This window comes from Oreochromis niloticus, linkage group LG2 (assembly GCF_001858045.2).
Source record: "Oreochromis niloticus isolate F11D_XX linkage group LG2, O_niloticus_UMD_NMBU, whole genome shotgun sequence".
In the NCBI taxonomy this organism is placed as follows: Eukaryota; Metazoa; Chordata; class Actinopteri; order Cichliformes; family Cichlidae; genus Oreochromis; species Oreochromis niloticus.
Genome location: NC_031966.2, coordinates 8,504,062 through 8,518,702, shown reverse-complemented (window position 1 = coordinate 8,518,702; position 14,641 = coordinate 8,504,062). Strand labels below are relative to the sequence as shown.

Here is a 14,641-nt window from a genome sequence, read left to right as displayed (position 1 = left end):
TAAAACAAGTATATTTACAATTACCTTTATTCACCTCACTTTATTCAGTAATCCAAACAGTCTATGTGCTCGCCTCTCCTCCGCTTCCCTCTGCAGCCTCATGTCTTCTCTAATTAAATCCAGCCCTTCATCCTCTCACCCTCCTGCTCTTCCTCATCCTCCTCTGAGTTACCCACTGCTGAACTTGGCCCTGGAGATTCTTCATGGGTGCAGGCAATTACAGCAGGAGGCCTGGTGGATTGCCTCTGTCCCAACATTTCATCCATGAGGCCAAAAGAGAGCCAAGTAGATGCCGGGCACTTTCAATCCTAACAGCAGAGTAACAAAGCAACAAAGAAGAGTTTAACACAAATAAGTAATTAATAATTTATTACTATAAATTCATAATATTTGAATACAAATGTACATATTAGTATTTTTCTCTTGTAGGGCCATCATCCCCAGAATTGTTAATCCCTGGACAGCAGGACACACATCCAGAGCACCACAGGAAGTAACTATGCCGATCACATGCCAATCACCCAAAAACTAACAAATACAGAAGTGAAGATAATGAAATGGAGCCCGTGTACATGGAAACTTATAGCTGACAGTAGCTTCATGTATTTTTATCGTTTAACATCTCTCCTCGTTTATTCCTTTTTCTCGCTCTGCTTGTCACGTGTCCGTGATCATCGTCACGTACAGCGATGCAAACAGGCGTGAAGGCTGCTGTGCGCTGCACCTCAGCCAGCCTCTGACGGACTCTGGTAAGACGTCGCATTTGATCGAGTGCAGTGAAGTGACGAGGAGTCGTACGTAAACGAAGGGAAAAGTAATGGACATGGTGAATGCGTCTCCAACCTGACACCCTCAGAGTCAGCTGCTTTTGTGCACAATTTTATCTTCGTTTTGTGTCTGAGGCTCTCAAAGTACACAGGACTTGAAATTTGGTGCTTTTTATCTTCCTTTATTTTAGGAGCCTTCATTACTTTAAATTATATGAAAAATATTCATGGTTGAAAATCACATTGTGCTCTTTTAAAAACTACAACCAAATCAGATTTACATCCACTCCAAGGGTCTCGACTCGACTTCATGACTTGCTGCTTCATTTCCTGTTTGATTTTGACATATGACAGCATGTTCCTTTTATTCACTTTATAGGCGGACACTGAATTTCTGAGACTCTTAGCTTTCCAAGCAGTGTTTACTACCTAAACCTAACCACCCTAACCACCAAGATTAAACAGCTGAGTGTAAAAAAGAAGAAATTCTCCAACCTGCTGCAGATAAAAACTATACCTCTCCGGCCCTCCAACATCTGAATTCATACTTTTTAGGTTTTGGAATTTCGTAAATCTGCAGCTTGTGTGTCGTAGTGAGATGCAGGGAGTGTCTCACAAATGGCATCATGTGTTGGCTCGCGATGAGCTCGCTTACCTGAACAGAAGCATGCTCCTGCGCCTACAGATTCTCCATATTCATATGTAAATCAGTTTATATTAATCTGTTTTGTGAGACGTGGAAAAGGTGGTGCCCACGTGCAGCGTGCAGAACAAGCTGCGCCGGTGTGTGGAGGCTTTTCTGGTAAAACTGTGCATTCATGTGGCCACAAAAGAATAAATCATGCTAATTCCATCCATCCCGGAGCCTACCCCGGTTTACCCTGGACAGGCTGTCAGTCCATCACTGAATCACAGATAATATGGATATCTGAGTTCATCAGTGAACTCGAAGTGAGAGTGGGCTAAACTCTAACAGTCGTTCTTCTCTCAGGTAGCAGGTCAGCAGCAGTTTAAATACAGAGATAATTAGGCAGATTAGCTTCATGCTAATTTCTCGTGCCATCCCGAGCTGCAGGCTGGAAATTAAACCAGCTCGGGTTTTCTAAAGACGTCGACCGGCCCCTTCCTCAGGTGGACTGTTAGCAGAGTTTGGATAAATCCAGCTGGCTTTGTGTTAATATTGTTCTCTGCATTATCCTCCATCATTTCTCCTCGCTGTGGAAGAAGCAGTGGTCCCCTCACCCAGGGGCCCTCGCTGCCATCTTTTATTATTTATGAATCTGATTAATAATCTGCCGCCCTGCTGGAGCAGAAGCTGAGATCTATAAAAGCACCCAGAAGAAAAGCAGCACCGGGATGTAATTCCACTTCAGCGTGCTGCAGAGAAGAAAAGGAGAGAGCTCATCATCTCCCACATGCTTAATGAGAATAAAAGCCGACACAATGCTGCTGGAAATCCCACACTCAGCCTGTTTAACCCAACTTTTTATTGAGGTTCAAGCAGAGGGGGGGTGGCAGAGGGGGGTTAAACGCTGCAGGGGGTCTTGGAGGGGGAGACTAATGCAGCGTTGCCGAGTGTGGTGTAGAAACAACAGGAAGTTCAGTCATGGATAGCAACAAGCTCTGAATCTGCAGCAGCAGCACAGGCATAACCCAGGGACCATTTTATTAGGCACACCCGCTGAAGTGCCCATCACTGCAAATGTTTAATCAGCCAATCACATAGCAGCAAATCAGTGTATTTAGGCATGTAGACACAGTTAAAACGACCTCCTGAAGTTGGGGAAGAAAGGTGACCTTTACTTCAAGTGACTTTGGACATGGCATAGTTGGTCTGAGTGTTTCAGAAACTGCTGATCTGCTCATATTTTTTCCCCACACAACCATCTCACAGTTCAGACAGAGACAGACAGAACAGTCTGAAAAAGATCAAATATTCAGTGAGTGGCAGTTCTCTGGAAGAAAACCTTGCTGATGTCAAAGGTCAGAGGAGAATGATCACACTGCTTTGGGCTGATAGGCAGGCAGCAGGAACTCAAATAACCACTCACTAAAACAAAGGTCTGCAGAAGAGCATCACTAAAGCATAAAGCAGATGGGCTACAGCAGCAGAAGATCACACTGGGTGCCACTCCTGCCAGTAAGAACAGGAAACGGATTCATACATGGAAAAATGTTTCCCGGTCTAACGAGTCTCGATTTCTGCTGCAGCTTTCAGAATTTTACAGCCTAACTGAGCGTTGTTGCTGACCTGCCCATGTCATTTATGACCTCAGTGTACCATTTAATGACGGCTGACACCGTCACAAAGCTCAGATCATCTCAGTCTGGATTCCTGAACATGACGATGTGTTCACTGTGCTCACATGGCATCCGCAGACACGGATCTCAATCCCTTTTGGGTTGTGGTGGAACAGGAGAGTCACATCATGGATGTTGTTGACAAGTTTGCAGCAACTGTGTGATGCTGTCATGGCAACATGGAGCACAATCACAGGGATGTTTCCAGCACCTTGTTTAATCTGTGCTGTGAAGAATTAAAGCAGCTCTGATGGCAACACGGGATTCAACTCAATACTAGCAAGGTGTACCTAATGAACTGTCCAGTGAGTATATTTTTAACCAGAGTTTGCAAAGTCCAACAACTGTAAATTTAAGAGAGATGAGTGAGGTGAGGATTTATATGAATACAGACAGCTTTAACCTTTAAACACTCATAACAGATCAACAACAACACTGAGCGATTATCAGTCCAACCTGTCTCATTGATTTATTAATCATTTCTTAAAAAACAATGAAACATTATTAACTTCAGCGATTTAAAACATCTAAATGTTTTCTTGGTTATCAGGGTAATTGTTGCCATTTAGCAGAAAAATAGTCTTTTTTTCGCCTCTGTCAGTGCGCCCCAGGGTGGCTGTGGTTACAATGTAGCTTGCCATCACCAGTGTGTGAATGTGTGTGTAAATGGGTGGATGACTGGATGTGTAAAGCGCTTTGGGGTCCTTAGGGACTAGTAAAGCGCTATACAAAAACACGCCATTTACCATTTTACCATTTATCCATGGAGTTGAGTTGCTTCACTTTCCGAGGTTTGGTTTAAAAGGAGGAAATCTGGGACAGTGACAGCTCTTTCCAATCATATCATTAAGCAAACTACAAGCTTATTTTCATTTGAGTGACAGTAAAGTGTGAAGAAATGTTACATATTGATACTGCTAATAAAAGCTGTTGACCAAAAAATAAAAACACACAAAGCCTCGACCTAGACTAAGACTCCTAGACCAGAAACACAGGTCATAGGTCAACACTACGACCAAATTATACCCGCAGAGCCCATGTGATTCAAAGTTTAGCATCACAGATAGAAAATACCAGCAAACACGTGAACGTGTGTGTACGTGCAGAATCCCTGACGGGGCCCTCATCACGCCACGAAGACGAGATCGGTTTTATCTGCTTCTGTCCAAATCCCCCCGTCAGGGCTGCGAGGGTTTATTAGAGAGAAGCTAAAGAAGGAGAAACAGAAATAGTACTTTTCACAGTTTTTTAATTTCCTCTCTGTGATTCATCCGTTATGTCTTCATCACTCTGTGAATAATGACTCAACTGGATTTATGATTCAGTGCCTTTCACCTTTTTTAATTTAATTTTTTTAAATGTGTTTGCTGAACATTTTGCTGGATGTTCTGGGCGGTAAAGCGTGGACGTTTTCCCTAATCGCTTTTTAACAGCCTTCACTTCACATGCAGCAGGAAAACAGATTCTCAGTTTGAGTGTAATTATTAAAGTTAATGACGGCCGAAGCTGCGGCGTGGACTACACCGTTTAACTCCACTACAGGTCAGCGTCTCAGCGTGGAAGTGAACCCTGCTCTGCTGTGTCCTCCGATAAAATATATTCAGTATTAACTCAATATTGAAATTATTATTTTGTTCAGCTGGAAATGAGCTTTTTTATAAAGCAGTACAAAGTTGGAGTTTAGTGCTCTGACATGTTTTATGGGTCTCTTAATTGGATGGCGGAGAGCACAAAGCTAACATGACCCACAGAGACATAGCAGACTGAAATAAAGCAGAATTATTCTTTAAATTAAATTTACAGTGGGCTCGGGAAAATTCATTGGCGTGGTATTTTGCATTTACAAATGAAAATGAATGATCTCAATATGACCTGTGCAAATTTCTTCATGAAGTCAACATTTTTTTTGCTAGATGTTATAGATTGTAGTATAACTTAACCTAAAAAAATGAAACCTTCCCCAACTATCTGTGAGCAACACTAGCTAACATTAGCTTAGAAATTGAGCTCCCAAATGACTAGCTCCATGCACAACACAAACTCCCCAAAAGAACAAAACTAACACTGATGTGGCTTCGCTGTGGACATTATTACTTTCAGTGTTAGCAAGCAAACAGGTTAAAATTAGCCAACTAGCTTCTACATTTCCTATCAAGCAAACTTAGCTAACAAAAACAGTTTAATTATACCCTTTTAGCTAATATCAGAAAACATCAGGGGACTTCGTGACTCCTGATTTTGATATGCTAGTTGGCTTATCTGGTTAAAGTCACAAAGAAGTAAAATATTTGTGAGCAATGGATGAGGTCAGCTAATTCACCCAACCTCCTGGGGCTGATCCTTTAGCACGATCTGATATCGTCGTGTTGGTGTTGTTCCCAGATCATCATACTAAATGTTGTTCCAGGATCAACATTGCAAGTGACCAATCAGAATGTTGTGACGTCATACTTTTGCGACTTCGGGAAAAACCGCCGTAAAACAAAAAAACTGTACTTAAGCTGCGAGAAACCGCCTCTGTCCGCTGATCAACGGACCCTGACCCTAATCCTAATCCTTTAATAAACGCTAAGCAGAATTGATATTGTCCTTGCAACATTGGAATTTCATAAATGCACGAATGGCTTGGTGCGCAAAAGAATAACGTCACAACAATGTGATTGGTCACTTGCAATGTTGAACCTGGAACAACATTTTCATGATGATCTGGGAACAACACCAACACGACGATATCAGATCATCCGATCCTTTAATATAGCCCTTATAGCTTTCCCATTGCTCTGTTCACTAACATTACTAACCATCACCAGACATAGCTAGCTCGCTAGCTGGCTAACTTTTCTTGTTAAAGGATTTACACAGATTTACACAAAAAAAACCGACAGGAATTTTTCAGATGCAAATTTATTGTGCAACGTACACTGAAAGCTTTGCGATTTTGTTAAAAACTCATCCTCAAAATATTCACTGTGAAAAAAAAATGACAGAGCAATGATGAGCTGGTTTAAAAACAAGAAAAGGTAGAAACTGAAATTCTGGGTTCATCCAATTCTCAGGAGAAGGCGGCAGCAAGGAGAATTTCATGGAGTCTAGCTGTGTATTTGAGGAAAAATAGTATTATTTTTACATTTCCATATCATTGGATATTCAGTACCAGTATGTGTTTTGAGTTAGAAGCCACAGTTAGGCCAAATTACACAATACAGCTTCATGCTGCTCTGCGTTAAGTGTGATGGTCAGCTGCTGCATTAAAAACCATCACAGGAGCCTCCAAAGACATTTTACATCTTGACTCTATGACTTTGTTAAAGAGGAGAACGAGGAGCTGTGAGTCTTACTGAATCAAATCAAATAAATTATGCATTTTAAACTCCTTTTGTTCTGTATTTGATTAGATAACAGGAAATGATGGACCGCCAACGCTGCAACCACTAGAACTTTTTCCACTTCCTCTTCTCTTGCTCCTCGTTTTGTGCCCTAACTTTCCTCCCCTCCTGCACCTGCGTCGGGTCATTCGTCATGCGTGTCATCTGCAGGATGTCACACCTGAGCAGCGTCTCTCTCTCTCTCTCTGCTGAAGATCTATGAGCCCCGGATTTCATATTTTCAGCTTATTTACCTCGTCGTTTGTTTTCATTTTTTTTTTCCACTGATGCGGGTCATTTGACAGTTCGGAGTCGTTTCCAAATCTCCACCTCACAAACACTCATACATTATAACTTTGCGCCTCTCCCCCTCGCAGGCTGCGGGTAGAGGAGGAAATATGTTTCCGCCACATGCTGATTTACAGCGAGCTGCTGGTGGAGGCTGATAGATATTTGTTTCAGCACGGCCGCTGGGAGTCAGATGGCGACTGTTGCTACGTCTTCATATCCTCAGCACCGCCTGATGTGCTTTCACATCTTCCTATAGAAAATTTCTCAGATAGGGTTTATCAAAACAGGGAAAAAACAAGGTGCTGGCCTCGGCGGCGACATGAATCATGATAGAAGGGATTAGCTTACAGGATGAGACTGCTGGCTGCTAACATTAAAGAGGCGTACCATCACAAACTAACTGATGTGGCACTAAGATTTGTGTGTTTTAGGAAGAATAAAACCAGTGTGCTTGTTTTTATGAGCCTTTCAGTTTGCATATAAAACTAGAGAAATGGCATAAACTGTAACGTTTCTCAAATTAAACATGAAATTAACAAAAATACATATTTAATCATGTTCTGTACAGCTAGCAGCTACAGCTGCCTAGCTGCTGTCATCCACCCATCAGAGAGGCTCCTAATAACACAAACTTTAAGCCTTTATACAATTTACACAGGTAACACAGGCCAAAAGACACTACTTGTAGTGATATAAGAAGAACTAAACTGATTTCACTATCATACTGAGGACTTACCTAAAACATGCCTAATTTGGTATTTTAGCCAAACATAAGATAATCTAGATAGAGCTACGTAAGCGTAATCTGATTTATGGCCAGTTTGAGCCTCAAAGGGACCATAGTTTACAAAATGAGCCTCATTATGTTTTAATAAGACTTGAAACTAGTGACTAAGATGACATAATCACTGGGAACGTGTTAATTCTTCAGTTTGTGACTTTAATAGTCATTTCACACAAAGGAGTCGTCCCCTGCTGGCCACTAGAATGCATGCAGGTTTCAGTCACTTCTGTATTGCCTGCCTGTTCAGCTCATCTTTGATATAATATCTATGGTTTCAATAGACAATTTCACACTCTTCTTTTTTATTCTCTTTTATCTGATGCCTGGTGTTGACTTTGGTGAATTTCCTCTTCATGTCTGTCTGTGTGAGATGAATTTCTGATGCTCTGTAGTGATTCTGCAGCTACACAACTTCCCAGCACAATACTGCTCCAGAACAAATAGGCCCTTAATTTACTTTTTGATAGCGGAGCAGTGAAATGTACTTCATAGTGAGTTATGGGTGTTAGAAAATAAGCTGCCCTGATCTTTATGCTCCATTATCTGTAATCCTTTTACACACTCAGCCTCCACCGGTGTGGGCCGGCTTTCTTTACGATGCACACAGAAAGAAGTCCGGTGGTTTGGGAAGCTTTTTCTCCTGGAAGTCGGCAGTAAAAGGTTAACAGTCTACCGTGATAAATGGAAGCAGTAAGAATGTGATGAGGTTCACTGTGATATTCCCTCTGCTAACAGCTTCACATCAGCATTTACGACCAGAGGTTAGCAGCACCGTCAGCTAAAAGCTGTGGTCAAACAATGAATGAGGTCAGAGGACCACAAGAAACATCAATACAGCCCCGGCATCCAGAACTCTCTCATCCAAGTGAATCAGTGTTTTCTTTTAACTATTACAGAAAACTGCTGTTAGGGATTAAATTAGCTCACTGGAATAACTCTTTAGGATCCGAAACAGCCCTCAGCATCAACTGAAAGTCCTGCAGTTCCTCCACCGTCCACTAGAGGCTCCAACGTTGAGCCAGTCACCACAGACTCTCATGTTAAAATGTCCAACTATACAGCAGAAATAAACATGTTTACAGCCTGATACAGAAACTGTAGATAATGTTCCCCCTTTAGAACAACTGTATTAACCCTTAAAGCTTGTGTTATTAGGGGTGTGGTCTCTTTGAGTGACGGGTGGCAACACAGGTGGCTGTAGCTTCTAGGTCACATCAGCTAACTGGAGTCCCTGAACTGGACCTGTGGAGGATGTTTGTGCTGCTGGAGTCTTTTGAAGAGTTTTTAATGTGATTCTTTGACCAATAATGTGAATGCTGTGCGTTTAATGCCGTCCGTGAAGTCTGTGCTCTAGTTTTGCTGAAATTGTAGGATTTTATATGGACGATGCTCCCATACAGTCTGTGGATACAGCTTTTTTTGTAAAAAAAAAAAAAAAATCTCTATGTAAATCCAGAGCAAATCGTCTGCAACTTTTACCATATGCAGAAAAACCTTAAATGTTTATCTTTAGCAGTCACATATTGTGGTTTTCTTTACTTGTGTTTTTATATTTACACGCTGTAAGTAAAGCACAGCTACCATCGGTCTCAGACAGACTGAGGGGACTGCTGGGATTCCCTTCATCTTCAGTCTGTCGACGTCACTCAAGCATCAACGCAGTCGTCAACAGGCTCTCCAAAGTTTCAGACGTGATGAGAAGTTTCTCTGTTTAATATCCAACAATTAGGAGGAAGTTGATTTAACGCCACAGAAATGTAACGTTTGTCTCTGCAGCGGAGAGAAACAAAAGAGCCGTCCTTCGAGGCCTCATATCAGCAGCCATCTGGACGGGAGTTTGGCTGCGAAACAACGATTCCCTGCAGACACTTCATATGAAACTTTAATTAACGGGGAGAGCGTGTGATCACGGTGCGGTGAATCAGTGGCCTCAGTGGCTGACAACAACAACCTTCCTCCTCATGCAAGCCTCACGATGGCAGCGCCGGGTTTGCAGAAGGAGAAGAAGAGGAACTAATTAAATTCAGGTCTCGCCTCCCGGTTTTTCTCTCTAAGCGGAGAGTGTGAGGGGAGGAGAAGACAGAGAATTAAATGGCGGCTTCATCAGTTTGGCCTGTGATGCCTTTACAAGACCATGAGCGATCTGAAGTACAGGAATCCAAACTCAGGCCGGTGGCATCACTTAACAAAGCTGCTTTTTACTGTGAATGGGGATTACTCTGCTCATTTCCACCTCTACAAAATAGCTGTGCATTATTTATGGTTTATGCAAAGCTAACTTTCTGATTGGCTGCCTCAGGCAAACAGCAGGTCAGGGGGGCATCTGTGCCAAAAGAATCTGAGGATATTCTCTCTCCGTGGCATCACGCAGTGTCTTCCATATAATAAAAATCATTCTTGTCTATGCCCACATATGTTCATTCATGGACTGGACCAGAGTACACTGTAAAAACGATAACTAGTAATTGTTGATTTGAGTAAAGTTTTCAAATTAAACTGACTTAGAAATAAAACTTTCCATTTACAACCTAAAATAGCATGTCTGCCCAACAAATTTCTTCCATTGTTGTCCTAACTAAGATTTTCTAGCGAGCATAACAAAGATTATCAACTTTTGAGTAGATTTTTTGAGTCGAGTTGGGAACCGGTGGGAAACCCCGTAGGTGACTGGCACACGTCGTGGTCTGAATAAGTTTGAACTAGACCAAACGAGTCTGAGCAGACTATGTGATAGTGGTTTGTCGATGTGTTCTGAACTGAAAACCTGCTAAGAAACTTTGAACAAACGTGGCCAAAATTGGATGAAAATTACAATTTTTCGACCATTACGGATTTTACCTGGTCTGAAGTTGGAGTGTATTATTTGACCATTTTTTGGACAGGTGCGGGAGCTGCCGGCCATTTGCCCTAGCAGGTAAGTGAAGCGAGATCGATCAACTGTAGACCAGACAACAAACGACGGAGGTCCCAGACAAGTACAATCAAACGATGAGTTTATTGACAACGGAGAACAACCGTCAGCATATGGCTTATTTGCTCTGACAAAAATACACTGAGTTCTGGTTTTATAGCATAGAGGATCACACCCCCACATACACGTCAATACAGGTCAAAAATACATTATGTCCAGTCATTGTTTACAGACAAGGGTACATCTTGTACATCTCTAATAACTATGAACAGACATATAACTTCTCTTTTTGATAACACCTTCCTTTTAAGGTAATACTTCAAGCTTCAGGGCCTCTAAGGGCTAATAATGGACCCTCGTCCTCAATCACTAAGTAGACTGAATTGGCGCAGGTCTCAAATAAGAAGCAGAAGACACTTGGGCCTTCGCTCAGGCCTGCTACTAGATTTATGTGTATTGTAAGCATGCATGCAATTAACCTGCTATGTTCTCATCTTCCCTCAACATGTATCACCTGGACACTCTCACCAGTGAAGCTTAAAACCCTCTTGGTTAGAACATCAACTCTAAACAAGCACAGTTATGCATTGTGTATAAAATAAACTCAACCTGTGAATAAAATGAATGTGATGACAAACATATTCAATGCAATATGAACCCTGTAAACAATATTACTGATAAAATAATACTGTAGAACATGTTATTAATGCATTTATCATAAGGCAGATTATATGGCAGCAATAAAAGAATCTCTAAATCCCAACATAAGCTAACGACATCTGTTATTAGGATTTTCTACAAGCGCTAGGCTGCATCCTCCTGAGGACCCAGGAGGGTGGAACGAGTAAAGCACTGAAAAAAAGCCAAACAATAACATATTTAAGTCATCTAAGGGACTTATATATCATGTTTAAGCTAGCGAAGGACCGCGCAGGGGGTTGAAAATGATATGCCAGGAGTTCGCTGTTCTCGCTGCTCTAGCGAACCTTGAATCCCCAGCTAGCTATCGAAGCTGGTGGTAACAGACGTCTCCGAAAACGTAGAAGCATTTTTGCAAAAATGTGTTGTCTTAATAAACTGAGCAGATATTTGAAATTTACACAGCTACATTCTCGCCTGAAAATACCTTAAAAGTTTACTTTGTGACCCAGAAAGAGTAATAAGAGTAATATTAAAACTAAGTGGCTGCCGCCATTGTTTGAAACTAGAATCGGCTGGGCCGCGCTATGAATTCTGGCATAGGGTGGGCCACGAAGGATACACCTGACCCATCCTTCAAAGCTGTGGAAAGTATTGTATTGTTTTGAGAGCCTTTTTGTTGGTGGAGTATTGATTTTATGTACAATTCCACGGGTAGACGCGATCTGTACGTCCGACTTTGCACATGCGCAGTAAGGATCGGGGAGTCCGATCCGTAACTTTTTTTTCTCGTTTTTTTTTCTACATTATATTGAAATGTTTCATTATTGCAAACATTTTCTCTCAGGCGGAGAGAGGTCGTGGAGTGTCAGCCTATGGTATCTGAGGTCCAGGAGAGATGACCTGCGCTGTTTTCCTCTGAGGAGGTAAGACTGTCCTAATTTATTCATAATTTAATTATTATTCAAATTGGGCATGATTTATACTTATATTGAAGCAGTACGGTATTTGCTGGGGTAATGCATTGGCCAACTTTATTATCTTGTGCTACCACTCCAGTCAAGGCCCTTGCCAGTGTTATATTGAAATCCTTACCCTGAACATTTCTGCCAGTACAAGAAAAGAGTCCCCATGCTAAATCGAAATTGTGAAACAGAAAGGCAATCTCATAATTTTGACTTAGCATGTATTTTTTTTCTTTTTGTGCTAGAAATAGGACTTCTATAGTCTGAGATTGTTAGGGAAAGAATACTAAGGCAGGTCACAGAATCTGATTGGTCACAGATTTTGGTGCAACTTAGAACATAATATGTATTTTCATATAGATACTGGGTTTTGTGGGAGGTGTTTCTATTCCTGTGCAAAAGACGTATTCATGAGAGATTTTTGAAGTAGGTTTTGCTGTTGATGACACAGTCAGGCATATAACATGGTGCAGACTGTCCAAGACAGCTACCCAGGAATTTTCTGTGTTGAATAAATGACAATATTTTGGTGAATGTATTGTTTAGATATCTGAAAATTTCATCGGATCACAAGCAAAGACCTCCTGGGGACCTTCAATGCATCCCTTGACAAAGTTGTGCCTGGCCTGCTGAAACTGTACTGGTCTAAGAAGGGAGCTCTTGGTGAGGAGATGGAAGACCTCCTGGATAAACTTGATGAACAGGTGAGTGAAGTGCTCCTTTATCTGACATTTTCAGAAGAGAGTATACTTTTCTCTTAACAGAAACTGAAAAAGATGTTGGCTTCAAACAAAACACATCAGTGGATATGTCAGTAAAAATGAATGTCATGAGTCATTGCTTTGTTCTTATTTGGCAGTATTTTATTTAATTTGTAAAACGAAAGTAAAATTGTTAACATGGTGGTGTTGTTGTTTTTTTGGGGCGGGGGGGGGTTGTACGTTTTGCGTGTTGCTGGGTCTGACCTGTGCTTTACTTTCATTTCTATGAGAGTTCTGATTTTGCATTGTGTATAGTACACCATGTTACTTCACTAATTGAAATTCTTGTTTTCCACTGAATACTCTTTAGACATCCAACACTGTGTCCAACGGGCACTGAGAGGCCTGCCCATTTTCCTCAAGAGAAGATGCAGCAGAGGTTTTCCTGAAGTGCTTAGTAAGTACAAAAAAGTAATGCAAGTAAAACTAATTGCTATGAGATGTTTTTAAAGGATGAGTTTATCCAAAATGGAAATGTACACTTTCTCAGTGCAGTCCAGATAATTTTATAGTGGGGATTGCAGTTGTCATAACTCTCACTCCTTTTTTTCTGCTGAGCAGCAGCTGGGCATTGTTAGTGGTTGTTCCATAACAGAAAATATTTTTGTACAAAACTCACAAGGTGGCATTAATTAAAAGAAAATAAGCTTTTTCTTCTTAAAACCTCCATGGGTCAAACGACCAGCATGGTATAGAGGTTAAAGTTAAAATCTTTAGAAATTTGTTTTGTCTTTAGTTTTTCTTAGCTTTCAATAATTCATATTTTACTTTTCTTCAGGACACTGACATTTTGGAACCAGTGTTGAACGGTGCATCAGTTGCCATCCTCACCATCCTACAAGATGACGATGCTGATACGTCTGTGCGAGAACATGCAGTTGTGTTGGAAGGGGACATTGTGCTACATAACATTCCAGATCTCTCTACTGCCCTGGCACACCTCTTTGGCCTTCTGTATGCCCTCAACATTGATTATCCAAAGCAGATGAGTTTTACCTTTGAAGCAATTCAGGCCATCTTATTTTGGCCTGGTCGGACAATATGAAGGTGAAGTGGATAAATCATTATTCGAAATGTAAATTTTAGTCAGATGAATCTGTATTGTTGAGAATATATGGTGAAAATTTGTCTTGTAGTATTTTAAAAGATTTGTTATAGTGTTAGTTTCCTCTTCATTGATGGTAACATTTCTAAGAACTTTTAACTTCCATAGTTCATCATAGTAAGCCTGTGTAAAATGTCAATGTCTGGGTGCATAGGCTATCGTTTGTAGCACTACCCTATTTAATGTGCAATAGTTATGTTCAGCTTTTACAAGACGGTCAGGGTGTGTGTGCATGAATTATTAAGTTGCTGGACACTTTTCTTTTTTGGTTCTGGACTCTGGAATTTTAACGTCTCTGCTGGGGTGCTCAAAGCACCCAAAAGAAACTGGCAACACGTTTTTGTTTGTTTGTTATTTCTTTTCTTTCTTTCTTTTTTTTTTTTTAACAGAAATTCACCCTACTACCCATGACATTCTGAAATGTACCGAAAAGACTGTTGAACAAAATAAATAAGCTTTTAGATAACATTGAATTGTGCTTTGTTTTATTCTATATCTATTTATTAAGTGTTTTTTCAAGTATAATAACAACATACATTTTCCTTTGTTTATATAGGTAAATTTTCAACTCACTGGAGTAAGAATTGTATGATTACTCAACAAGAATATCTGTGTTTGGTGAAGGCAGAAATACATGGCATTGAAACCAGAATTTCTTCGTTAGACTTCCAGGATTATCCTAATTAGGTGAACAAGAAGATCCAAGTTGGCAGAACTTGTAAATCTTAGTTGAGTCAACAACAGTTGGCAAA

General features: G+C 40.9%; 1 long non-coding RNA gene across 1 annotated transcript; it reads left to right on the top strand.

Moving 5' to 3' along the window:
• The first annotated feature begins 10,230 nt into the window (after positions 1-10,230).
• Positions 10,231-14,006, top strand: LOC109203713 (uncharacterized). Its single transcript, XR_002063466.2, has 5 exons — positions 10,231-10,422; positions 11,906-11,984; positions 12,570-12,727; positions 13,095-13,181; positions 13,563-14,006. It is a non-coding gene; the product is annotated as an uncharacterized LOC109203713 (long non-coding RNA).
• Positions 14,007-14,641: the final 635 nt, after the last annotated feature.